The sequence below is a fragment of the Poecilia mexicana genome, unplaced genomic scaffold, assembly GCF_051168715.1.
Source record: "Poecilia mexicana isolate PSO_F unplaced genomic scaffold, ASM5116871v1 scaffold_5, whole genome shotgun sequence".
In the NCBI taxonomy this organism is placed as follows: Eukaryota; Metazoa; Chordata; class Actinopteri; order Cyprinodontiformes; family Poeciliidae; genus Poecilia; species Poecilia mexicana.
In genome coordinates, this window is record NW_028263374.1 from 21,270,161 (window position 1) to 21,296,476 (window position 26,316).

At 38.6% G+C, this 26,316-nt stretch overlaps 1 protein-coding gene and 1 long non-coding RNA gene across 3 annotated transcripts in view; both read right to left on the bottom strand.

The window, feature by feature from the left end:
- The window catches only part of gli1 (GLI family zinc finger 1), a 59,060-nt gene that overhangs the window by 14,333 nt on the left and 18,411 nt on the right, over positions 1-26,316 (bottom strand). The gene's annotated exons all lie outside the window — the stretch shown is intronic.
- Positions 853-2,501, bottom strand: LOC148159703 (uncharacterized). Its single transcript, XR_015762878.1, has 2 exons — positions 1,791-2,501; positions 853-1,151 (listed from the first exon to the last, which is right to left on the bottom strand). It is a non-coding gene; the product is annotated as an uncharacterized LOC148159703 (long non-coding RNA).

The following is a 26,316-nucleotide window of genomic DNA, read 5'->3' on the forward strand; positions in this document are numbered from 1 at the left end:
CAAATCAGTTTGCTGTTGCTAGCATAGACACCGTCACTAACTGAGGAACAGACTAACTTCCTTCATTGTCAGTGAGATGTTAAAGGAAAGAGTCAGAAAGACAACAGAACCCAGATAGCACAGAATCATTGAAACAACATTGAATCAATGTCAGCCAGAAACATTGAATCAACGTTGAACGCTGACATTGAAACAACATCGAAAGTGGTCGGTGACTTGTATGTTGAATCAACGTTAGGGTTTCAACCATTACTGACATATCAATGTTGATTCAACCATCATCTGTATGTCAACTTGTATGCCTATTTGTGTTGATTCTACATTGAATAAGTTAGGAATCAATGGTGATTCAACCATCATCAGAACGTGGATCTGCATGCATATCTGTGTTGATTCTACATTGAATCAGTTAGGAATCAATGGTGATTCAACCTTCATCTGAACATGAATCTGCATGCATATCTGTGTTGATTCTACATTGAATCAGTTAGGAATCAACGTTCATTCAACCATCATCTGAACGTGGATCTGCATGCATATTTGTGTTGATTCTACATTGAATAAGTTAGGAATCAATGGTGATTCAACCATCATCTGAATGTGGATCTGCATGCATATTTGTGTTGATTCTACATTGAATCAATGTTGATTCAACACTCATTTGACTGTGGATATACATGCAGATTTGGGTTGTTTTTATATTGAATGAAAGCTAAGGATTTATGTACATTTTAGGTCTGATAGGTCTACATCATAACATGCCACTAAAAGTTTCTTCACTGGTGTTAAACACTATATTATTGGCAGATGATGGGTAAACTGTGTACAAAAGTTTAAAAATGACAACATGGGTTTGATTTAACATTTTATTTAAGAAAAGAGGGACAGATCTTTAAACATATTTGGTTCCTTTTTGACTGTCAAAACAACAGTCTGTTGTCCACAGAAGAACAGAGTCCATGAGGTTAAGCTTTGTACTGTATGAAGTAGGGAAACAGTACAAGTTGTGGTAACCCCAGTTTGACTCTGGTTGGCGTCACTTTGATTCCTTGCGATGTCTTCCTCTCATTCTGGCGCATAATGAAGCCACTTCTTGACAGTTTTGCTGCAGTCCTCAAGAGTCAGCTTTCGGTCAAACTGCAGAGCAACAGCTGAAAAAAATAAAAGTGAGGAAGGTGCCGGTTAGAAATATGATAAACATTTGAAAAGTTCTGAAACACAATGAAAGATTAAACACTGTACTGGTTACAGGTCTGAGAACAAATACAAACCATATAGTTCCCCATGTACACTCACTGTTAAACTAATATCTTAATCTCTCATTAATATTTATCTTAATGTTTACATATACAACTACATTTACCCATCAAGCTGCAGTATAGTGTAGGATTTACGATAATGATATTAAATCAATATTTAAAATAAAGGGCTGTTTATCAGAAAACCTAACAATAAAACTCAGGGAGGATCAGGTTTATTTAACACACCAGAGACAAATAAATAGAACAAAAGGTGATTTATAGTGTAGTTGGAAAAATTATAATTTTTACAGAATAAACTTCCATCAAATAGCTGGTTCAATCTTCCATCAACTACAAATATTTCCAAATAAGTTGATTAAATTCCTTAAAAAGTGTCTATATGCTAATAAAGATCCCACACAAGTAACAATAGTCCAGTTCAATTTAACCACTTACCAATCCAAGGATCAACAGACTGAATCAGTCATTAGCAGGTTTAGTTCAGTGTTTCACCTGCCTTACATGTTAAGTGTTTCCCTTCTGCCTCACCTGGATTGAATCTGTGGATGATTAACAACCTTCTGCACTTCTTGATGGCTGCAGACGGTCATGTAATCATCCAACTCAGCTGTTCTGATACAGAGGCTCATTTAAGCACATCCCTAAGCATATCATAATAAAAAGTTAAAAACAAGTGATTACTATCACAACAATTTAAAGCCCACCTGGAGCAGCCAGCCTTACACTTCCTTGTCCACCACATGCTCTCCCAGACCAAACAATAGGCCCCGCCCTATTTTAAAAACTCAAATCCCACAAAATCTCACAGGATTTCATACTTAGGCCTGGAGTGGTGGGTAGGAGGAAAATAATACAAAAGGAGACATGACCTCAATTATTAAAAATATCCGTTTTGCCCCAAAATAACCAGGATTACTATGGGCACAAAACAGTGCCCTTATTTTTCAATAAACACATTTAAGATCAAAGTAATATTGAAAAACTTACCATAAAAGTGCTCAGCGGAGAATTCAATTCAGAAGCCGGTAGCAAACAAGCCAGCAGCAAAGTGGCTTTTTGGTTGGGACAAACCACTAGTGTAAAATTGGGGAGGTGGACTGTACAACTCCTAGTACAGACTTGTAGATGTTTTTGTGTCAACACATTATGCACAGTCAGTAATAATATTTACAGACAAGTAAGAAAATGTACAGAAAGGAATCACAACCCACTGTTCTCAACATGTAGTGCTTAATTTGAAACGTGATTAACCCCCACCTAGTAATAAAATGTTCTGACCCAGAGCTCAAGGAGGGGGAGGGAAGAAGGGATGAGAGGGGGTAAAGAGGAGAAGGTTGGGAGGAGCGGCTGGGTGGGGGAGGTTTGGGAGGGAGTAGGGGGAGATGAGGAGGTGATGAGGGCTGCAACAAACTGCCCAGATTGCACACAACGGTAAATCAACATTGAATTATAGTCAGAAGGGTTGATTTTTGGTTGAGGTCAACAACTGACGGTTGATCAACCATCAAACAACCATCCACCTCCAGCCAAGTAACCAATGTTGAAACTGTGTCATTGAATCAATGTTGTTTTGTGGTTGAAATCTCATGAATGAAATGCTAATGTCTGATCAACGACTGATCAATGTTGAATCAATGTTGAATCAATGTCAGCTGTTTTGCCACACCCCTTCCCCTCCTCTCCTCCTCATCATAGCTCTGGGTCAAGTTTCACCCGATTGAGGGGTAGATGGGCCCAGGTGGGGGGAAGAGAGGTGTGTGTGTGTTTTTGGCAGGTGGAGGGAAGGGGGTTGGGCGTTTGAATGGCAGGCGGTGGTGAGGGGTGCAAAAAACACCTTACATTGATTGAACACTTTGATTACTAGTTTTTCCCCAAACCTTATCCTCAAGGCAAACTGACCTGCATGCTTTCAGTTCAGCAAAACCTTGTTAATCAAATGTTAATTAAAATCATGTGTGCTGAATTAGGGAAATGCCTAAAACTTGCAGGGCAGTGTGCCTGGTGCCGGTGCTGAAAAACACTGGATTCGATGTGGCATTTCAATCAATGAATGTTAATTGGCTAGAATTGAATGGTTGTTTGATGGTTGATCCAGCTTCTGTCGTTGACCTGAACCATACATGCAGCCTTTGTGATCATAATTCAACATTGAATTAACATCGTGTGCTATCTGGGTAGTTCTTTCCCAAACCTTGACGTCAATCAAACTGACCTGCGTTTTTTCAGTTCAGCAAAACCCCGTTAATCAGACGTCAATTAATATCATGTGTGTTGAATTAGGGAAATGCCTAAAACTTGTAGGGGCTGGAGGACCAGTGGTGAAACACACTGGATTCGACGTTGGCATTTCATTTATTTGATGTCAACCACAAAACAACATTGATTCAATGACACAGTTTCAACATTAGTTAATTGGCTAGAATTGAATGGTTGTTTTATAGTTGATCCACCATCAGTTGTCGACCTCAACCAAACATGCAACCTTTGTGATGATAATTCAACATTGAATTAACATATTTTCCAACAAGCCAACAGCGAAGTGGCTGTGTGTTTGGGACATCCCACTCATGTAAACGGTGGGGGTGGACCGCTCCACTCCTTGTAGTAAGTTATAGATGTTTTTGTGTCACTATATCACACACACACACAGTCAGTGAGAATTGTTATGAACAAGTAAGAAAATGTACAGAAAGGAATCACCACCGACTATCCTCTGCAGTGCTTAATTTAAATGTGATAACCCCCGCTCAGTAATAAAATACTCTGACCCAGAGCGCTGATGAGGAGGAGAGGAGGGGAAGGGGTGCGGCAATACAGCTGACATTGATTCAATATTGATCAGATGTTGATCAGACATTAGCATTTCAGTCATTAGATTTCAACCACAAAACAACATTGATTCAATGACACAGTTTCAACATTGGTTACTTGGCTAGAGGTGGATGGTTGTTTGATGGTTGATCCACCATCATTTGTCGACTTCAACCAAAAATCAACGATTCTAACTATTTTTCAACGTTGATTTAACATCATGTGCTATCTGGGAAATAAACATAGATTTGCAATACATATTCAGATTGCAAAAGAGCGAAAGACTTTAAACAAATCATAGGCAGAAAATATTAGCAACGTTTTAGAAATCTTGCATGTAAAAAAAACGTTTGCATTCACTCAAACACACAAATACTGATTTATTGGCCTAAACGCTAATATTAAAAGCTAAGACTAGCTTAAAATAAAAGAAAAATGCTGTTTTACAGTAGCTTTGTGGCAACTCTCACACACAGCATGTCATTTCTAAAAGAAATAAGATGTTTTCTGCAACATCTACACAATATCATACAAATAAGGATTGTTAATAAAATCAAGAAAATTACAAACAACCTGGTGCATCCTTTTTATGAGACTGTTATACAACAAAAGAATGTTTTCAGTCAGAAACATATTCAGAATAGCTGTAGCACAGACTGCTACAGGAGAGTTTTCCTGCTGACAGACATCAGCATCTACAACTCTACAACTCAAATCGAAGAAAATTGAATGTAAATTGTATTCAAAAGTAGTTTTGAATTTAATCGAACATTACTGCAAACAAGATGATCAAAATAGTCTTTAGTTTAAATAAATGTACTGTATTTTTCCACCCTTATGTCAATATGCTACCACTTTGCTCAGAGACAGTTATAAAGATTATCTGAAAGCTAGTGACAACGAACATTGAACTATATATATCTTTTCTAAATACAGTTCAAAGCTTCAAATGCAGACACAAACCCTCCATGCAGGACACAAGAAGTGCAAAATCTGTGTTTAGCATTTAATACCTTAAAAGGACAACAAAAAAATGGAATATGCTTGCAAATAGAAACTGAGGAAGAGGAGACCAGAACAACACAGGCTTTTGTTTGAGCCTAATATTGAGAGGGCATCTTTCAGCAGGATTGTATGTGTAAGGTAATTCCAGCCATGAGACCTCTGGAACAAAGACCTGCTCATTACATCCAACCACATCAGTGTAGCCACTAATAGCAGCAGTGTGTGTGTTTAAAAAAGTAGTTAGAACCAAATAAGATCAAAACAGGAGAGAGCCAAAAAAAAAAAGAAAAGAAAAGAAAAGAAAAATCATCTTTATGTGTACCACATCAGAAGTCTCACCTTTTAGGCTGGAATCTTACTGTGGATGTGAAAACAAAATATTAATACTTAAGTTTTTGTGACATGGGTCCCAACCTAAGATGGGACAGCTCCTGTCTAACGCAGATCAAAGCTGTATAGTTAGAGTCTTTATGTGGCAGCACAAGTGTTAAAAGGGCAGCAGGGACCTATTTACGCCCAACAAGTCACCAAGGGGGAGACTTGGTGCAAAAGTTAGAAAGTGTCTAAATCACATGTGCCGTCTGAGACTGACTGAGCATGTTCAGCACAGCCTTTGGATGTGTGCATGATAATTATCCTGTAGAGCTAAATAGAGATCTTGCCGAGCACCTCAGCTGTCCAGAACTAATACCATGATGGGGAGACCCCCAGCCCTAAACGTGCACACACTCACACACACATTAACAGTCACAGCTGTTCGTCTCTACAGGGGGCCGCATAATGATCCAGTGGCCACCAAGCCTACAGGGGATGTGCAAGAAAGAGTGTGTGTGTGTGGCAGAGATGTGAACCAGTTTATTCTGTGCAAACCCAGTAGCAAATGTGTGTGAGGAGAGAGAGCATTAGCAAATATATATATGTGTGTGTGTGTGTGGTGGATAAACGGTGGTAGATCTCAGAAAAAGCTGCATAATGTATGAGCCAACCTGCAAAGAAGCAAGGTGGAATTTTTATATGCCTAACCCTGTTTCCCCTGAGGAGTGAAGTATAAAAAAAAAGTGTGAACATGTTACTGTTACTCAGCTTCATGCACACACTCAACAGATGGTTCTGTAATTAATTTAACATAATATGTTTTTTTGAGCTGAAAACGTTTGCAAAATGAAAAAGCTCAAAGTCTGAGAAGTTCTGACTTTTTTTTGTTCTGCTAGTAAAAGAGAAGGAAAAATGATCTGGCAGAAATATTAAAAGTATTTACCACAACTTTAGAACCTTGTGAGAACCTTCAGATTTTTTTTTTTTTTTTTTTTGCATATTTTGTTTTTATTCGCATTCACTGAAAATTTAATTATAATGTGTAAAAGTTTACTGTGCAGTGTTTTAAAGTAATCTTGATTTATAGTGTGCAAGACTTTCTGTGGGACTTCTAAAGTTTTTAATTAGATTTCGGCTGCTTCTTCACTAGTTGTGCACAATGCACAAATAGACAGATAGAGAACCAAGCAACATGTTTTGGGACTAAAAAATATTAATAGAGCTGATACTGATAACCCTTAGAAAATAGAAAAGTCATTTTCTTTGTGTAGAAAAATGCATTAAAAACAGAAGTCTTCATGTGGATCTATTTTTCACTTTCACAATTCAGCCATGTTTTTATGTTGTTAAGATGTAAAAAACAGCTGCTGTTCCACTAAGCATTGTGGCGAAACATCAATAATCATTACAAACAACCCTGTGTTTGTAATTACAAGTTTTAAGCTAGTACCACTGGGTAATCACCTGGTTGGCAAAATAATCTAATTTCATATCTTAAAACATTTTTTTTGTTATTTTCCTAGATTCACTTAAAGAAACTGTGAACATGTTTTATGTCAAGCCATTGAGTTAAAATCTTATTTAAGCTTGAAAAGAATATTTTTGTTTTCAAGAGTTAAAAATGAGTAAAAAGGCAATAAACTGCAGAAAGTGTAAAGGTTGGCTGATCACCACCACAAAAGACGACAAGAAAGTCTGACTCTTTGGAAACTACAAGGAAAAGACGGATGACTCAAGAGTCTTGTGTATTTTAGTATGCACCGATGAATGAATTCACGCACCATGCTGACACAGGTGTCGTATGCGCTGCGCTACCATATTTTGTGAGAAACTCTGTGGGAGTTGGCTGTCTGTGGCGCTGCGTTTGAGAGAGATTGGGAAGCAGCATATTAAAAAAAAAACCCCAAGGCCCATAAATCAGCCGGCTGACCAAACAAGTCCTCTCTGCTGTGGCATCACAGAAAGCTGGGCAGAAACCAAGAAGCTGCGGATGAGGACAGGATGTCCAGCCACCGTCTACACCCAGAAAGCTCCTCATTCAAACCCTGCACTAACCCTGAAACATCCCAGACCAGAGCAGGACACTGGTCTACATTACAAAATAGGAAGAGAGTAAATAATTTCTAAACTTTTTAATGTATAATGTGACATTTATGCTAGCACTTCAGTTTAAAAGAAAACAAGCCTTTAGAAAAAGCTATAATTACCTTAGATGTGCACACATAGACTTCAAGTATTTATTGAAATATATTCTGTCTTAATTTCAAGCATTATTTTTCTGTGGTAGGAGTTTATCAGCTTCCCACATCTAAGAACATCTTTATCGCTCCTCATCCTTTAAAATATTTTATAGTGGAATAAATTGAAGATGGTTGCTTATAGAGAAACCCTGATTTTGGTGTTTCCTAATAAATCTCTGCAGCAGCTTACGTAGGCCATTAATCAACGAATGCCAAAAACCAAACGCCCACACAACACAGATTTTCATTTTTCCAAAAATTCACACAAACCAACAGAAGATTTTGTTCCAGACCTTTTATTAGAATGCAGGCAGTATACCATTCCTCTTACAGAAAAAAAGTTTAACTTTAAAACCAGTAAAACAAGCTTTTCCACTACTAACTGTAAATAGAAGTTTCACTGTTCCAACCTCACTTCTTAGACATGTCAGTGATGTAACACTGCATGAATTTCCCACAAACCACCCAGCCCAAAAATGACAAATGGCTGAAAACTTACTGTGCTCCTTGAGGTGATTTTTTTTTGTTTTGTTTTGTTTTATAAGTATGGATGCACGTGCATCCACCACCACTGACCCCAGGTTACAAATTGGCATAAATAGCATAATTATCATTGTGTCCGTCTCACTGACACAAGCTCCATGTAAATCTGTGCCAATCAGAGGATGAAAGGGGAAGATTTTTTGTTAGCTAGTGGATCTCATCACTCAGATACAATGTATTCACTCCTACTAATTTGTGCATTTCTTACCAGTGCAACCATGGCCTTAAATGTATATAATTTGTACAGAAAAACACAAAGTAGTGCAATTGTGAAATGAAAGAATATTGCATTTCTGTTCAGCCTGCCTGAATCAACACTATTTGTCCAGCTTTACTCATTAACAGAAAATATATTTTTTTCCCAATTCCTTGCAAAATAACTGATATGTAAGATTTTGTCTCTGAACATTGATTTTTAGGTCTTGCCACATTATTCTCAATTAGATATAGTTCTTCACTTTGACTGGACCATTCTAACAAATTAGTATTCTCTGACCTAAAATATGGCTTTGTGGCCCTCACTGAATGTGCAGCGTTGTTTCCCTGCTGGAAGTCTGAAGTGTTTTGCAGACTCCAACAGCTTTCCCTTCATTTTGCTCTGTATTTTCTTCCATCTAACTATGAATAAACTCACGATGCTGCCACCACCACCATGTTTCAATGTCAGGATTGTGTGTTTGGGGTATCATTAATTTTTGCCCCAGACAGTGTTTTTTCTTCTAGCCTAAACAGTTAAATTTAGGTTTACATCTAAGTGAAGGATCACGTGCCACACGTTTGCTGCGTCCTGTGAAATATTTGGAACAGACCACAAAAGGGACGCCTCGTGGTTTTCTTCAGCCGTGTTTATGATGGTATTAATGACAAACAGTTAAAGTCTATTTACCAATTCGATAACTTCTGGAGAGAAAGGCGGAAACACTGAAGTCTGAAATGAACAGGTTCCATAGATGTGTATGAAATTATCATAACCCATAGTGTTAGTGAGAGGGATTCACATTTACAGCAAATTTGTATTATCATATTATTTCTGGAGCAGAAACAATTGTTTTAGTGAAGAAAAGAGACAAAAAGAATAATATGTAGAAATACCGTTTCTCCTCTATGTGATCTCTACATCCTCTGTTATTCTACAGCAGCTGGAAGCAAATTGGCATCCTTTGGTTTACTAACTTCAAAATAAAGAGCAGTACCTGTTTAATTTCACTGATTGTTAGACTTTACCACAAATGGTCTACAGTGCCTCGGCAGATTGAGTTCTCAGGTGATAGTTTGTGTTTGTGTAACACAAAGAGAAACATTGTTTGGGCTTGCCCTGCTGGACCATTTGTGACATTCTCATAAAGTGTGGGTCCTCCTACCTCTGGGGAAGTCTCCAGAGAGGACAGACATTTTCACAGGTCACTGGTCGTGTCAGACAAAAGGTCTGATGCGGCTCTACGCTCCTCTTCTCCTGGGTGTAACTCGAAACTGGGGCTCCCACCCTCCGTGATGTAAAAAAGCACCACATAGTGAAAATGCTCCTTACTCTTTACTTCATATCGTTTCAAATCTCAGAACTAAATGTGTGTGTCCTGTGAACGGTGTATTACTTTGTCAGCCTTTACATATACCAGATAGATGAAATAAATCTGGACTAACATCTTTGGAGCTGCCTGCACGCTTTGTAAACACCCATCCCAAAGTATTTTGCTCCTTCTACCCCCTCCCTCCCTTTTCGTCCTCTCGTTCTGCCTTTTCCACTGCTCTGTATCTCTGAACTATCTCCTTCTCCCTCGTCTCCCCCCGCTGCCTCCACCCTCTCCCTCACTCCCTCTCTGCTCATTCCTCCGCGCTCGCCCCTCCCCCTCCTGGCGGAGCAGCAGCAGTCGAGGTGGGTGTTCTCTGGCTGTTATGACTTGAGAGACGATAATGGCAGCTATAATGTAGCCAGCCGTTCCTGATGTGGCCGGGTTTGTGGGGGATTCTGTTGTGTTAGCACTGGAGCCGGAGCATTGGAGGGAGGAAAAAGGGGGTGAGAAGGCGGGGCTCGGGCCCTCGGCCAACCGCGGTTCAGATTCCACCTTGTTTTTTTTTTTTTGCCCCCCTCCTGTTTCTTCCCCTCCTCTCACACTAAACTTTTTTGGCCCCGTTGTTTTCCTTTAGTGGTAAACTTTGTTTTTAAGTTCTGCCTTTGTTTCTGTAACCCCCACTCGCCTCTTTTACTTGTCTTTCTCCCCTGCTCACCCTTCCCTGTGTTTTTTACCCCCTTTTTTGCCCAGACTGAGTGAATTCCTCACAGCTGCTGTAATGTGATGGGGGGGCAATGGTGTGACCACTGAAAGGCCACAGGGATGGAGACATCACTGTACTGTACAATAAGCTGTACTCACTGACTTGCTGCAAGGAAGATTAATGTCATATCCAATTATGAACAGCAGTTATGAAGTTTAATACAAAGTGTAAGGCAGATATTCTGAAAAAAAAAAAAAAAAAAAAAAAAAAAAAGCTGGCCGTTCAGTACACATCACACTTCTGGTAAAAATCTGTAAAAGGCTGAAAATATTATTTTTCCGTTATTGCAGCAGCAAAATCTTACCCTGACAATTCTTTTTTTTTATGTGATGTTGTGAACTCTATCAATTTTCCCAGGCCCTTTAAGCAAGAAACAGACCCACAATACCACAGATTCTCCAACACACTTAACAATGGGCAGAAGATGCTTTTCTACATCTTCTGCCCATTCAGTTTGTTGCTGAAACTTATATGACTAAAACCCATGATTCTAGTTAAGGTCTCAGTACAGCTAAGCAAACCCCAGATGTTTGCATTTGTGACGGTAGGACAGAAAAGAACATTTTCCTGGTATTTCTCTCAAGCACTATGGCATGTATAGAGTCTATTCATTGTTGCGGAGACTTGGCGAACCCACAGTTTGTTTCTCTGTTTGTAATTGTGATTCCGTTATTTCTCTTCTTTTTGTGTTTTCCTTTAAAGTACGTTAAATTACTTTGTGAAAACAGTTCTCCAACATGGAGTGGGATACAATCCAGAGATGGGAAGATCAAGCTCTAACTTCACCACCGTTTTGTTTTTTCCTGTTGATCCTGCCCAAAATACACACCAATCAAAAGTCCAGTTGAATACATTTCAGCACGTTAGTTTCTGACTGTTTTAAGAAAATAGGCATGGACAAATATTACCCAATACAACCGTCAAAAACGGTTTTACATAATAAGTACTGAAAATTATACATTTTCTTTGCAGGGTGGCAGGAGGGCAGATGCCCATCTCTAGTAGTCACTGGGCGAGAAGCAGAGTACACCATGGACAGGTCACCAATTCATCACAGTATCACACAGGACATTCATAATGCTTAAATATGCAGCATGCAGTCTTAAAACTCTCAATTCAACTGGGAAGTTACCGTTTATCAAAATTGCTGTAAGATTCAGTCTTCAAAAACGTCTACTTTTTGTCAACACCATAATCCCCGTTTCAATCACCACAGCATCCGACGCCTAATTTCTCTGCAGACAAAGTCTGGGCAGAGAAAGCAGTGGAGGTGACCGTCTCACAGCTGGGGCTCTCACCGTCTTTAAACAGCAGAATGAAACGTTGATCCCTTATTGCTACACAGTCAGAGAGACTGATGACAGACATTCAGGAGGGATTCAGCAAAAGCACCTCACCATGACACACAGCCAGAAACAGGAGATCAAACCTGTGCATTGAGTGAAGATGCATCGTCAAATTGCCAATAATAATGGTATGGAGATAGAAATATAAATTTTTTGCAAATGAAAATCTGAAACAGTTGTGGAAGCACCTTTTTCTGCCTTTATAGTTGAAAGTCTTTTGGGTTATGTCTCTAACATCTTTGCACATGGACAGTCCAGCTTTATAAAGCTTATTGTACTCCTTTGTACACAATGTTATTTGTGGAGAGGCTACGGAAAAAGTAGCATGCAGAAACTCACTGTAGCTTACAATAAGTTTGATGCTTAAGGAGCCAAGATGGAGCAGTCCAAGACAAATGTTCATTAGTGGTGTAGAGACTTTTCATGAAATATACGGAATCCTGTTCAATGTAAATAGTATATTTGTCAATGTAAATAGTATAATTGTCTCTCTGTCAGAGCTTGCATCAAGATCAGCTAGCATGATGCAAGAAATTATTGGCATTTTAGCCTTTATGGTAATTTTAGAAATTATGGATTTCATACTTTTCTCCTTTTTATTTTTGCTACTGACCCATGCATAATAAACTATTTAACTAACACAAATGCACACCACCCATTTGAAATGTTGATAAAATATCATGTCATGCACTACTTTGTGTTCTATCACATAAAATCCTAATAAAATAATGAAATGTTATCAATTGTTTCACAATGCATTCTGTCTTACAGGGATGTTAAACTACAGCCTGTGTATAATATGTGTAAGGTTAATCCGTCATCCCAGTAAATTATGGCCTGAACACTGTAACTAAACCATTATTTTGGTGCAAATGTACAATTAACTGCCTTAGCTGCTGAGTCTTGATTACTGTTTTGTCACTGTTGGTTTGATTAGTCAGTGAACTGATTGTGTTTGTTGCAGGATTAGGTTCAGTTCACCTTTCATTGTTCCCATTTGCCTCTACAAGCACTGATTTGTACCGTCAGCCGCTGAGTAGCTCCACCTCCTCTGAGGCAGTTCAGATGTTCTCAAACAGCTTTATCAAGTCAACAGATGTGCAGCTACCAACACATGTGAGCCTGTTTCCTTCATCCTACATCTCTCCCCCATAACTCACTGCTCCTTCGCTCTTTCATAATCCCAACTTTTCCTCTGTCCTCTTTCCAGGGCGCCCACCCACCATCCTCCACATACCTGTGGTTTTCCTGGTCTCCGCCCTCCTCTCTCTCTCTTTACCTCCATCTTACACACACCCACGCAACCATGTACACGTTTCTTTTCTCTCGGTCTACGAAGCTTAAAATGCTCTCGTCTTACTCTCATTTTGTCTGCTTAACTCCTGCCCGTCCACATGTCAACTAGGTAAAGCCCAAACTGCGAGGATCGCTTTGAACTCCTTTTAAGAAGAGAAACTGAGGAAATAAGGAGAGGAACAGACGGGAGGGAAGGATGGATGGGTAAAGCAGATGAGGAAAGGTTGATTCACACAGCTGGCTCCCAGCTGTGGGCCAAGGGAGCTGAAGAAAAAAAACAAAAAAAAAATGGCCATCTTTAAAGAAATTAAAGCCCATCAGTTTTAAGGAAGGAAAAATATAGTTCCACAGTATAAATGTAACATTGTCATGCAAATACTAGCTTTCATCAATCTTTTCCAGCCCCAAAAAGTAAAACTCTCCACATAGAAAATCATTTAAGACTGCACCTAAACTCTGAAACTGGAATCCACAGTAGTGAATAAAAACCAGATAATAATCTGCCTGGTTTAAAGAAAAACCACAGTGATTATAAGAAAAATAATAATCCCAGCAGTCTTGGGTGGGCAGGCATATTTATAACAAGTCTGCTGGTACTTACAGTATATTCATTTGCCATATAACACAGCTGGAAATGAGAACAGAGAGCAGAGGTGGAGAAATGACAGAACAAAAAAAAAGAGACAGAGGGTCTCCAAGAGATGGAGGTGGAGAGTGGTGGATGTGTGTGGCTAAAAAGCTGAAAGAGACAGAAAGACAGAGACATGACATGGGCACGCATTTGTGTATTTATGTGCGCCAGTGTGTTTGTATTCGGTGTGTGGGAGAAACCGCAGCTCAGTCCCTCTAGAAGACATCGAGGTCTGCAGGCCACTAGATGAACACAGTGACCACAGCGCTGAGAGGCTCTCAAGGAGAGGAAACAAGAAGACATACGACGCAGGAAAGACAGTTTAAAAACCAAACAGACAGGACTAATCATGAGAGAGCTCCTTGGAGCTTGGCCAAGCCTCATTTTTCTGCACTCGGCTCTGAAAGGTCTTTCCTGTGCAGGTGACTGCAGATGACAACAAACTGAATGTACTGGTGGAGAAATACTGCTGGTGTCTGGAGATTCATAGGCAAACTTAACCTTTAAAGGTCTCTAAAAGTTGTCTAAGCGGTACATCTGAGTTTCCAGCCAATTTGGGATCATACAGTACAAACCTTCTTATTCCCCATGTAGCTAGCCATAAAAGGCTCATGAATTGCCTTAGTTGTACTTTATGAGAGTAGTAGGCTGTATTTTAACTAATTACTGTTTTAAAATATCTAAATGCAAGCTAACAGTATTTTTTTTTCTTCATAGTTATCTTAATTTAAAATGGAACAACTGTTAATTAGTTTGACATTGGAGTAAAGCACTAACTTTAAGGGCAATATTAACAATGTCTATGGAAATGGCAAAATGCATCAGCTACTTTAAAAGGTTTCTCTGCAGTGTGGAATATTTCTATCACTGCCAAAAGCAACTTTTGTATCATTGCAAAAGTGACAGAACAACTACAAACAAGTAATTAATTTCTCCTTATAAAGAACATACAATGAGGAAAATTAAATTTATTTTGTTAAAGTAACTTTCTGTATCTAAGTGATCAACCATCATTGGTTACTTAATAGATTTTTATGTTCAATCGGATAGAATGACATAGATTGTTGTATTTGCATGAACATCTTGTGTCGAGCAGTGGTTGTTTATTCTGTGTCACTGTGTTGCTTTATAAGGGTCAGCCGACATGTCCATGTTGTATCTTGTAAATCACTCAGTGTTGCTGGTGCCTATACTGAAAATCTGAGAATAAGTGAATATAGAAAAAGGATGGGTAGACTTTGCATGTATCAAATGGCTAAAAAGAAACTGCTTTGCATTCGAACAGGGGAAAAAATGCTGCATTTGAGGTAATTAGCATTTTCCTAACAGCTAAAGGACAAGTCAAGACTTGTCTTTATACATTCACAGTTCAGTGAGGAAATATTCCTACCTGTGTATGTATGCAGTCTTAATGGAGGATGTAGAATAATCTCTTCATTTATCATCAACATACAGGCTCAGAGGAAAACCTTTGTTTGATAACTACGGGTTTTCAAAACAGAAATCTTTTTGACTTGGTGTGTATTGTGTGCGCATGTTAGAAGCTTTTTAAAGTGGAGAAGAAATCTCTTTGTGTTTGTTCACAGTTACAGTGTGAGATAAATATTACTAGAATTAATGACTGGTGAAGCATTTATTTATGCACAAGAGAGAGGACGAGCTCCTCTTTCATTCTGCTTGACATTTACTAAAATAAACTCATCGATTCACTCAGTGGCAAAGACAAAGACAGACTACAAGTCGAAATGTGCATTGCCTGTGTGGTCCTCCTCTTAGTTGCTGACTTCATAACTAATATACTACATGACTTTAGTTTAATATCCAGATGTTGGTAGGCAGAAAAGGCATCTGCTCCTTCACTGACTTTTAATTGTCTGGGATACCTGAGGTGATGTTTGGGTTTTACTAAGTGACTCAGACACACACGCTACAGCCCCCAGACACACATGTGTAAACACACTCTTTCTCAGAACCGGTGAAGGGATTGGCCCAATGCTGGCAGACTGGCAATTTTATTCACAGTCTGAAGGAGATGAGTCCCAGCTGACCATGAGAGCTTACAAACTAAACAAACAGAAAGCAAAAAATACATGCATACACCATCAAGTTGCATCTTTTAGGTCCCAGGACTTCAAGATGCCTTACTGCTGCTGGAAACAAACGTCTGCAGAGCAAATTATTTGACATTCTGTTAGGCTGACACAATATTAGGAAATCGTGCTATTGCTATATTTTTGTTCGCTATTGCAAAGAATATTTCAGTTAAAATCCCCATTTTCTCCGCTCCTCCCTTATTCTTTCATTTGGTATCATCATCCATGTCAGGTGAGGGCATCAGACTCCATCCAGCAAGCTGAATTTATCACAGCAGCAAAGTGGGAATTTACTGCCTTCCTAAGAACCCTTTGTTATATCATTATTGCACACATTTGGTATATCGAAGATGATCTACTTTGATGTATTGTTCAGCCTAAGATTACATTGTTGTCAACTACAAAGCTCCACACTGGGAAAAGATAAGAGATAGAAAACTGGGTAACAAGACTGAGTGAGAGAAACACGGAGAAGAAACAAAGGAATGGTTAATAACAATTAACCATTACATATTAATCTGTTTTTATTCACAACAGCGCAACAACACAGGGGACTGTCAGTCTGAGTTGACTCGTTAACCAAATCTAAACTTGTGAAAAGATCAAACAAGCCACAAGGTGGCAATCTGGGCTAACGCAGTTTGTTAAGTGAGACACGTCCCAACATTTAAATGTTTCTGTCTTCACCAAACTAAAGGGATTTTCTCAACACTTAAATTCTAATACATACACAATGTTTTGACTAAATATTAACTCATTTTTGCACTCCAGAGCTCAACATTACATTGGTTTGTGATTGCACTCAGAGCAGAGTGGCATCACCACTCTGCTCTGGAGCCCCACTTCACACTAACTCCCCAAATTGGTCCTGTGACTAACACTAGAGCCAGATTAACTGAAACTCCTTGTGTCTCAGTCGATGTCAAGAGGGGGGAATCTTAATATGGGTTAGAAAGTGTTGCATGAAAGGAACTTTTTAAAATACTGCACTGCAGCTGAAATGGAAAAAAAGCACCTTCCTATAGAGCCCCATCTTACCAAGCATTGGGAACATTAGGGGAAAAATATGTCCAAATATGTTAGAAAACACATGCCAGAAAACCTTTCCACTCAAACCATCAGGTTCTCAAAACATAAGATTACTCAGGCAGCGTATCTCATTGTATGTCTGAAAGCTCCTAAAGCCATGAACACTAATGTTTACCTCAACGAGTTATGCTGAAACAAAGGACCTCTTTCTTTGGCCTGTTATTATGTGTGTGTGTGTTGTGGACGTTGTGATGACACCAACATTATCACACCAGAATCAGTATTTAGACAAAAGCTCATTACAAATAAAGCAAAACAACAACCATGCCCTCATAGTCAAGCGTTTGAACTGAGGTTTGGGTTACATTTGGGTCTTGCACAATCAATGCAAGTGAATGCCCAAGCACAGCGACCCAGCCTTATGTGGCTGAGTGAGAGTGTGCGTCTGTGTGTGAGTCTCAAGTTCCCACCAAAGCTGTAATTAAGTGGCATTAGCATAACTAAAAGACAACAAATCAGCTAATCAGGTGGTTGTTAATTGGAGGGATGAGGAGCTCAACTCCCCCATTCCTCCCTCCTCTAAGCATACACATGTATGTAGAAGTGTAGCTAAATCAGGTATAGTTTCACCTCTACTCTGACAAAATGGGCCTCAAGAAAAGATGCTCTGTTTGTGGAATCAGTCCTTAAGTCAGGAAAAAAAGAAACACTTTGTGCAAAATTGTAGTTTTAGTAGTCGGACACCCCATAAACACAGAATTTACACTTCAATCTTTTACTAACACCTGAAAAATTATTTAATTGCCACCCCTAACCAATGCAATAAAAGTATCAGCTTTGACAGTTTTTCTCCTGCAACATATTTTGTCTGTATCCATTTAAAAAAGATCACATCTTATTTGAGTTGTAATCACTTTCCATTAAAGCATATCTGTCAACAAGCAGTCAACGTTAAGCTGTGTTTAATATTTTCATTTACCCTGGAATGAAGTCTGACAGATCGTCTTTCACCATCTGTCAAACGTTGAATTTAACATCAGGAAAATGTTGGGAGAAGTGTTGCAATTTTTCTGCTGTTTGTTCTTGTAAACACTGATCCCATCTCGTGCATGAGAAAGGGGCGCCTTTCCACCACAGTTCTGCTCTGAATTCCAGTCTGCGTCTTCCTGCAGTGCTTAGCGCTGAGCATGCTGCACAGGCACGCATGCCAACAAAATGTACACTACACTAAGAAAGCATAAGTATTATTACAGAGGTTTCATCCAAAGTTTCATTAATTTTACAGACTGAGCAATACAAAATTAAGTGAAAATGCTGAAATTTAAGTGGAAAAACCCAACAAAACTCCAATCCTACACAAATGCACTGCAGCAATAGATCTATTTCTGTTTACACAGATTTCAAACATAATCACCAGTACGGAAGTATTTTTTGAAGGAGTGATGGAGATCAGTGCTAAAGTTTCCCACAGCTGTTCTGGTTTTGCATCCTGCTTTGAAAACTTGCTAAGACACTTTTCAAACTAGCCAGTACACAAGTAACAGTATGTGTATACTTTTCTGTAGCTGCAGGAAGTTCATCTTTACATTAAAGGGTGCTAAGTTTTTGTTCCTAAAGTGACTAGTCTTAAACATTTTCAACGCCAGGAGAAGACTGAAGAACCTGGTCAGTTATGGTTCCATAACTGGTTGCCAATTTGGAAATGCTCACGTAGAGAAGAATGTTGAACAAACCCTCACCGTTCTTTCCACCATTCATTGGACGACCAGTGAGGCATCTCTTTGAACAGACTGCTGAAACTTTACAGGCACAGCGACGGGTATAGGGAAACACTAGCTGGCATATTTATGCTGTCATGATGTTATTTTTGGTAGGTTCCCAAATGCAGGCTAGATGAGGCAGAAAGTCCAATGCAAAATTACATTCAATTAAGAAACTGAAGCCAAACATAAAAACTGCGCAAATGGAACAAACAGGGAAACTATCAATGATGGAGTGTAACAGAAGGACCCAGTGGAGAATATTGAGAGCGGAGAGATTAATAAACAGAAATAATTGTAGGTAAACGAATGCAGGTGGGCATGGTCAGGCAAATGAAGAGCCGAACAACAGCTGGGAAGAGGAGCAAATGTAAAGGCTGGCTTAAGAAAACAAGTTCATATAAAAATTATTAAAACTTACTAAAACCTGAGCATTTTAGCTTTTGTACAGAAGTGAACACGCTTTCTGTTTCCTGTCGTGAAGAGGGAAAAAAAGCTTACATGATTCACGTTAGATGTTAAAAAATCTGGCAGCTGTAATGTTTCTGTGCAGCTTTGTGACTCAAAGTCTGTGTGTGGTTCTCAGAGCCTGCTTTGTCTCAAACAGGGGAATGGAGAGAAATCAGAAGGGAGGACTGAAAGACACACAAATAAAGAAAGAAAAAAATCTGAATAACTGAGACGACGAGCAATCACGAAGACAACAATTGGTTTGACTCGTCACTTCAGGATTTCATCAAATAACCTACTAAATGGACAAGTTTCTACTGGAAACCGTTTTTATAAATTAAAAACAATCAGCAAGTCTGTTTTATTCTTTGACAAAAGTGGCTTCCTCCTTGTTTGTCAATGGCTAGGATTTATTTTAGCCTACAAATATTTTTAAACATGAATATTTTGGTGATTCAATACTGAACTAACTGACTCACTTATTTTGATCAAACTGTTACACAGCACAGCCTGATTCATAGTTCACCAGTACCTAAGGATAAACCGCTGTCTTTCTTCAGCAGATAATGGACAACAAGTAACCTTGTAATACACATAAATCTAAGTGTATGTTATAGTTACAATAAACAGTGAAATGTTGTAAATAAAGCTCTTGTCTCCCTATTGGAAAATATTCAGTATTGTTCTCATTTACAAGTTTCCTCTGAGGTTTAACTGGCAGAAATCCAAGATGATTTTTTCATCTTTTAAAGCCTTGGTAACACTTTATTTGAAGGAGGATGAATAAGACTGTCATGACACTATCATAAACATGACATAACACCTGTCATGAACAAGAATAAGCCTTCATGAATATTTATGACTGTTGTCATAAAGTGTCATTCGGTAAATCATGACACTTTTAATACAAAGTTGACATTATTCAAAATGTCTTTGTTATGACAACTTGACATTAACCAAGAAACCATTACTGATATAAATTTGTTATAAAAAAAATTACTGATTGCACTTTAAAATTTAGGTAACTTTATGTTATTAAAGGTGTGCCAATTTTTTCATCCAATAAATCATCATATTTTTTGTTACTACAATAATTTCTGGCTGCATCCCTTTTGTAAAGTATTAGGTTAAGCATAAATCATTATTTCAGAGCAATTCTACAAACGGAGTGATGCAAGTTTTTCATTTTTGATGTTTTCCTTTTCAAAAGACTTGTTCTGCATTTAAATTAGGTGACAACACAACAGCCTTTTATGCAATTGGCCAAAAAAAAAGTACCGCTGTAAAAGGAAAACTGCATGAACTGCAAAGATTTTAAGTTGCCCATGAAGCTGTCATAAAACTGATAAAATTGCGTCTGTCAGAGGACAAACCAAACTGAATGAAAACCCCACCTGTGTAACAGACAAACACCATCCTCTTCACTACATCCTCATTCATTACAAGCTATAACTCTTGACAAAGAATGAGGTTGTGCCCTTCATCTGCCTCTTCATTCCCTCACTACCTCTGGCTCTTCATGAAGAACAGAGTGGGAGGCTGAAAAGGTTAAAGTGTAGCTGCAGGTTGGAGATCCTGCGTCTGCCAGGGGCACCTGAAGAGGGGCAAACATTTACCAGCAAAGAAAACAGGGGGGAGAGAAAAAAAAAGCTCAACAGCTTGCCCGAGAGCTGCAGGGTCTGCACTGAGTGCCGGTGTAGAGCCCTCGGTGAGTTTGTCATGTAATTGAGTCAATTGTTGACCCCCTGTTCAGCCTGCCTCGGCGAATCTTTGGAGGAAAAGCCTGCCGAATAATTAATGTTCTCTCCCTTGCTTTCACTCTTGCTCTTCATATATCCATCTTCTCCTCCTCTTCACTTTGCCCCCTCGTCTTCCCCCACTTGTATTCTGTTGTCCCGCAGTATAAATGTGCTGCGGGTAAAAGGCCGTCATTTAGGGAGGAAGGGGGTTGCTGTTCAGGGATCTGCTGAGGCTTACAATCTTCCTTTCAGACCAAATCTTTCTTACCCCCAGCCCTCTTTTCCCTCCTGCATTCTCTCCCTTTTTCATTCCTCCTTTTGTTTGCGCCGTGGGATGAATTTTAATCACACTGCTCTCCACCTCCAATCTCAGTCCCGTCCTATTTTTCCCCCCTTTCGTTCCTCAATCTGGACACTTATTCTGTTTCTAGCAATAATATTCAGCATTAGTCCATCATCTTCATCCTTGTTACAACAGATTTATCCCCGTTCAAGGTAAAAATTAGGGAGTACCTCTTCAATAAATAAGCATTTGCCTCTCAGGCCTTGTGTTTTTAAGAGGTGCCGTGGCAGATGAGAGCAAGGAAATGGGAAGAGAGGATGAAGATGAGAATGACAAACAGAAGGGGGTTTATTCTGTGGTGGAGGGGCAGAGAAAGGAGGAGAAAGGAGGATTGCATTCTGTTTGTAAAGAGTGATCATTTTTAAATGCCTCCTTCATTCGAGGACACTTTGTTTGCACAGGAGCTCGGCTGCTGGGCTCCTATTGTGATGCTTATCCCAAGGGACAGCGCAGTGCAGGGACAGTGTTTCTGGCCACATTTCACACACTTTCTAAAAAGCTGCTGCTCTCAACTAGTTACATGTATACACATCTTTAAGTTGCAAGGAAATGATGTGGTAATGTGAAGAGATATGGAGCACAAGGTTCAGCACAGTCAGTGAGCCACTTTTAACTGGCCTGGACCAGTTGATGGGATTTACGAGGCGACCAGAGGAGGTCAGATGGCTCCTCGGGTTTTACGGCGATGTTAGGTTGTCATCTCCAACTCTTGTAACGTACAAGACTGCAAGATCATTGAGAAGTATCATTGATAATTAAAAAAGAAAAAACCTGAGGAAAGTCTCTAATGTTGGAAATAACTTTTTTAGTTACTTTTATTACATTTTTTTTATGTTTAAGCGTAATGGAAGCAAAAAATTAAGTACTGAATCTAGGATACGTTTTTCTACAATCATGGGTTATAACTAGAAACGCAATAATTAGATGCATCTCTGCTGCTGCTCATTACCAAGTTTGTCTGGCTCTGATTTCCCTTCAACGGCCTACACATGTTTGCTACAAATCAGCAAACATTGACTATAAATGAAAAATGTCCTACATTTTTCGAAGTAGAGGTAGTAATTTTAAATTCAACCAAGAATGAAGGGATCACAAGATTTTCCCCAATTACACATCAAAGCATCAGCCTCCAACCTTCATCTATTAATTACGAAACTCAAAACAAAAAGTCCATTACAGGAAATTGCTGTTTGTTAAACTGTTTATACATCAAATAAAGCTAAGACTTTCAGATCTGGTCAATTTAGCAAACCGGTCTAAAAGGTATGCTATGAACAAAACGATCACATGTCAGAGTCAATCAAGGGTAAATTAAGATCATTAGTCAGTTTATTTATTTACAGTGGAGTCCCAAAATTATTCAAAAAGCTGGTAGATTTAACTCTAATGTAGTATTTTATTTTTCCTAGAATACATCATCTCCTTCGAATGGACACAATATAAATGTTATAAAGTGACCCACCCATGTTCCCGACTTGAATCTCACAGTCAGTCTGTGGAGGAAGCTGAAGATTAAGGTGATGTTCCGAAGGCCTTACAACCTGAACGACTTGGAGTCTCACATTAAATAAACTGAATAAATAAGCATCATTGGAAACCTTCAAAAAGCTGGCCAGCAATTATTTATGTAGGATGGCTGGAATCCTGCTATGCCAAAGATTTGTCCAGTGATAATATAAGTTTTTAAAATGTTATTTCTGCTTTTATAAATAATACGGAAATAAAAACAAACAAAAATCTTCTTTATGGATGAAAATGGTTTTAAAATTAAATCTGCTAGAAGTATGAATACTTTTGGACTTAACCTTTTTTATTTATTTATCTATCATTTATCAGATATATATATATAAACAATTACTACATTTTGACTGCAACTTGACATGATTCAGGTAACATGCTCTAATGTAAAAAGAGACAGATGTGTATAATTATTTAACATCTCCCCTCTTTCTACGTCGTTTCTCTCCTGAATAGTTGTGCGTATTCTGCGTTAAGAGCTCGACATCCCAGTCTTTCCTCCGCTGTTGGAACAAGGAGAGTAAAATCCCGACCCGTTTCTTTGCTCTCCTTCTCTCTCCTCCAACTGCAGCCCTCCTCGTGGAGTGTTTGTTAGGAAATCCTGAACAAACTGCAGCTGTTTGTTCTCTCTTTGTCGATGACGGGTTTTTATAGAGTTCTACTGTTGACAATTGTGTGACTCCTGTTGGCCTCACACAAGCTGGATAACACTGTGCAAATAGGTGTATGTACACACACATTCACAGTCTATCCAAAACACACTCGAGGCCTCCGTCCAAATCACTCAGAGATCATCGCGAGGAGATGTAGATAAAGAACGTGACACGTTATGTTTCATCAAAACACTGAAAACATACTGCTGTAATGGCACACTGGAAAAGGAGTGAGCCAATTCCTCAGCAGAAAAAATATCTTACCCTGTGATGCTATGTATAATTTGTGACCAGCAAATTAGCAAAACGATTCCCAAACCGTGCTGTCAGCGCTCGAGCGGTGCATTTCAACGACGACATATAAGGATTTGTTAACAAAAACAAGAGGAATTAAAGCATATCGACTTGAACAAATGTGTGCGCTTGCGACTGAAGTCACACAAATATTGGTCTTTAGTAATGTTAGACAGTGAAGAGGGTTTAGAAGAGAGCAAATCAGGTAGAGCTGTGTCATTCAGAATTAAATAAATGAATATTGCTATTACTAAAAAAATATTAAAAAGTGATTGTATTCAATTCATAATGGCGTTTCATCTAATGACACTTTTATTTTGGAAAACTACTCACGAATTTTGGGGCACTTTAATTATTTAGGTCAGGTTTTATTTCAGGCTCTTTCTACATCATGTTGCTATATTTAAATGAAGGGACGGAGTTTTCTCTGTGTTTCTGGACCGGTCAGAGAGCAGCGACCTGACAGACCGTGAACTTCAGTGCATTTGCATGAAATACAGCAAAGCCTGTCATTTTTTAATATTCATTTTGTTTTTATTTCATGGACATATTTAATTTATTTATTTGATGGAGATTATTTATTAATTAGTTATTAATAATAGTGTTTACTCATTTAATTTAGAATTAAATGGCTCTCCATAAATAAACACTTCATAGATGTATTAGGGTAACCTGGACAGTAACCAGGATGCACTCATTTTTATTTTCTTCAGTAAGAGTTTTACTCATCTCAAACAAAAACAAGTGTTCTCAAAAGTAAATCTTCTCTCAACCATATTTAAAAGTAGAAGTAAGGATTATTGTCAAAACGCTACCACTTTGTAATTTTCCTATATTACTCAGGTTTTTGCAAATGTATGCATTCTCTACAGTTCAAATAAGAACAGACATTTATTTTCACATTTGTTCTTGGAACACAAATGTAAATTTTAAAGATGTAATATAGCAGTAACTAGGGAGCGGGATCTGAAAGCATATTTACTGTGAATAAAATGCAAATGTTAGTGTGGAGTCTTGACAGATAATGCCAAAAATAAAGTAAAGACGTCTTGCTTTTGATGAAGTCATTGCCAACATCTTATCAGGGGATTCAGGTCACAGATTGATCCATTGATTCGCAAACAGGCCCATAAAAATTACCATTTACTGTGTTAGTGGGTTTTTTTCTGCCAAAAAATAAATAAAAAAGATGAGGAAGTTGCAATTGACTGTTCCAAAAATATAAACCAATACATTTTGCATTTGATGAAGGTAGCTCAAATAAAATTTTTAATTTTCAAAATGCACCTTGTCCATATATCTTATTATAAAATCAGATTTTTTTTTTCCATTTCAGCATGACCAGATCTGAAGAAATATTATCCTTAATTAACTAAGAACAGAAAATAAAAATATTGCTGTTTAACCAAAAAACTTTGTATTGTATTGATTTTATAAGACATAAAACAGTCATATATTTTTGGGAGGTTGTAACGGAGAGGAGAAACTGTGGGGAAAAGCTGTCAGGTTAACACCATCTCTGTATACAGTACAGAGATGAAAGATAAAAAGCAGCAGCCATGACGTAAGGAAATGAAACAATAAAGCGACAAAATCAACTTCAATATTTGCAATGCTGACAAATGTACCTTTTTTAATATGCTGGGCTTATCTGCTCAGTGTCAAAATAAAGCAATATATAACCAATGAATCAATAAACGAATGCCCTAAATCATATGCATAAAGCAGCAGTTGGCACTGCGCTAAAACAAAACCACAGTGACTGATGATCGCCATGTCATCATCAGTATGAATGCAGCTAACTCAAACAGGATAGAAAAGAACTCTTCAGATTCCTTGGCAATGACTCAAAGCAAAAAGAAAGCGTAGGAAGGAGGTAAACCGCAGCACAAGCGACTGAAAGAAAGGAGGAGGCTGACAAAAACACACAGGGAGCTAAGCAGAGCTTCAATGTCAATGGGGGAGATCATGGATGCCAGTAGGGTGCTCAGCCTTCTGCACAATAGACCCCCAACTGAGCCAAGACCCTTAATACCCATGCTCCCATTTCACACATCTTCTCAAAGCAACCATGCAGCTCACATCCATCTCCCCCCGCCTCCACCTCTGTACTCTGGTTGTGCCCCCTGATTGCAGCAAGCTGACAATAGTGAGAAACTCCTACTGGTGTAACTGGGGGCCATCCGGGGCCCCACACAGGGACCATCAGGATACCTTGTCTTTGTGTATTGTAAGACAATAGTTACATCTCAGGAATGGCAGCAAAAGCTTCCCCTGTCCTAGCAGGAAGCTGTTAATAGTTACACTGGCATCAAGTGTCAACGACAAATGGATCGTTACCATCTGATATATGGTGGAGTGTGGAGCTGATAATGAGGCTTTGTGTTCAAATCAGAGCTGCAAGGACTTGTAGTGCTGCTATCGAAATGATGACTACAACGTCTTCATGACAAATGGAAGTAAATCACATCAAATTGATCTGCTAACCATTGACGAATATTTTTGTAATGCAGCATAAAAATATGTCTGCAAAACAGGGGGGGAAAAAGGAGAATTGTGACCAAGATGCAAAGAAAGGTAACAGGGAGAAATTTATTCTGGGCTATTTGTAGAAATCCACATTACGTTCTTAAGAATTTTTGTATCAAAACTAGGGGTTAGAGGCTAAGTTTTTTTTTGTTAAACTAGGTTGTTTTTTATTATATTTCCTGAAA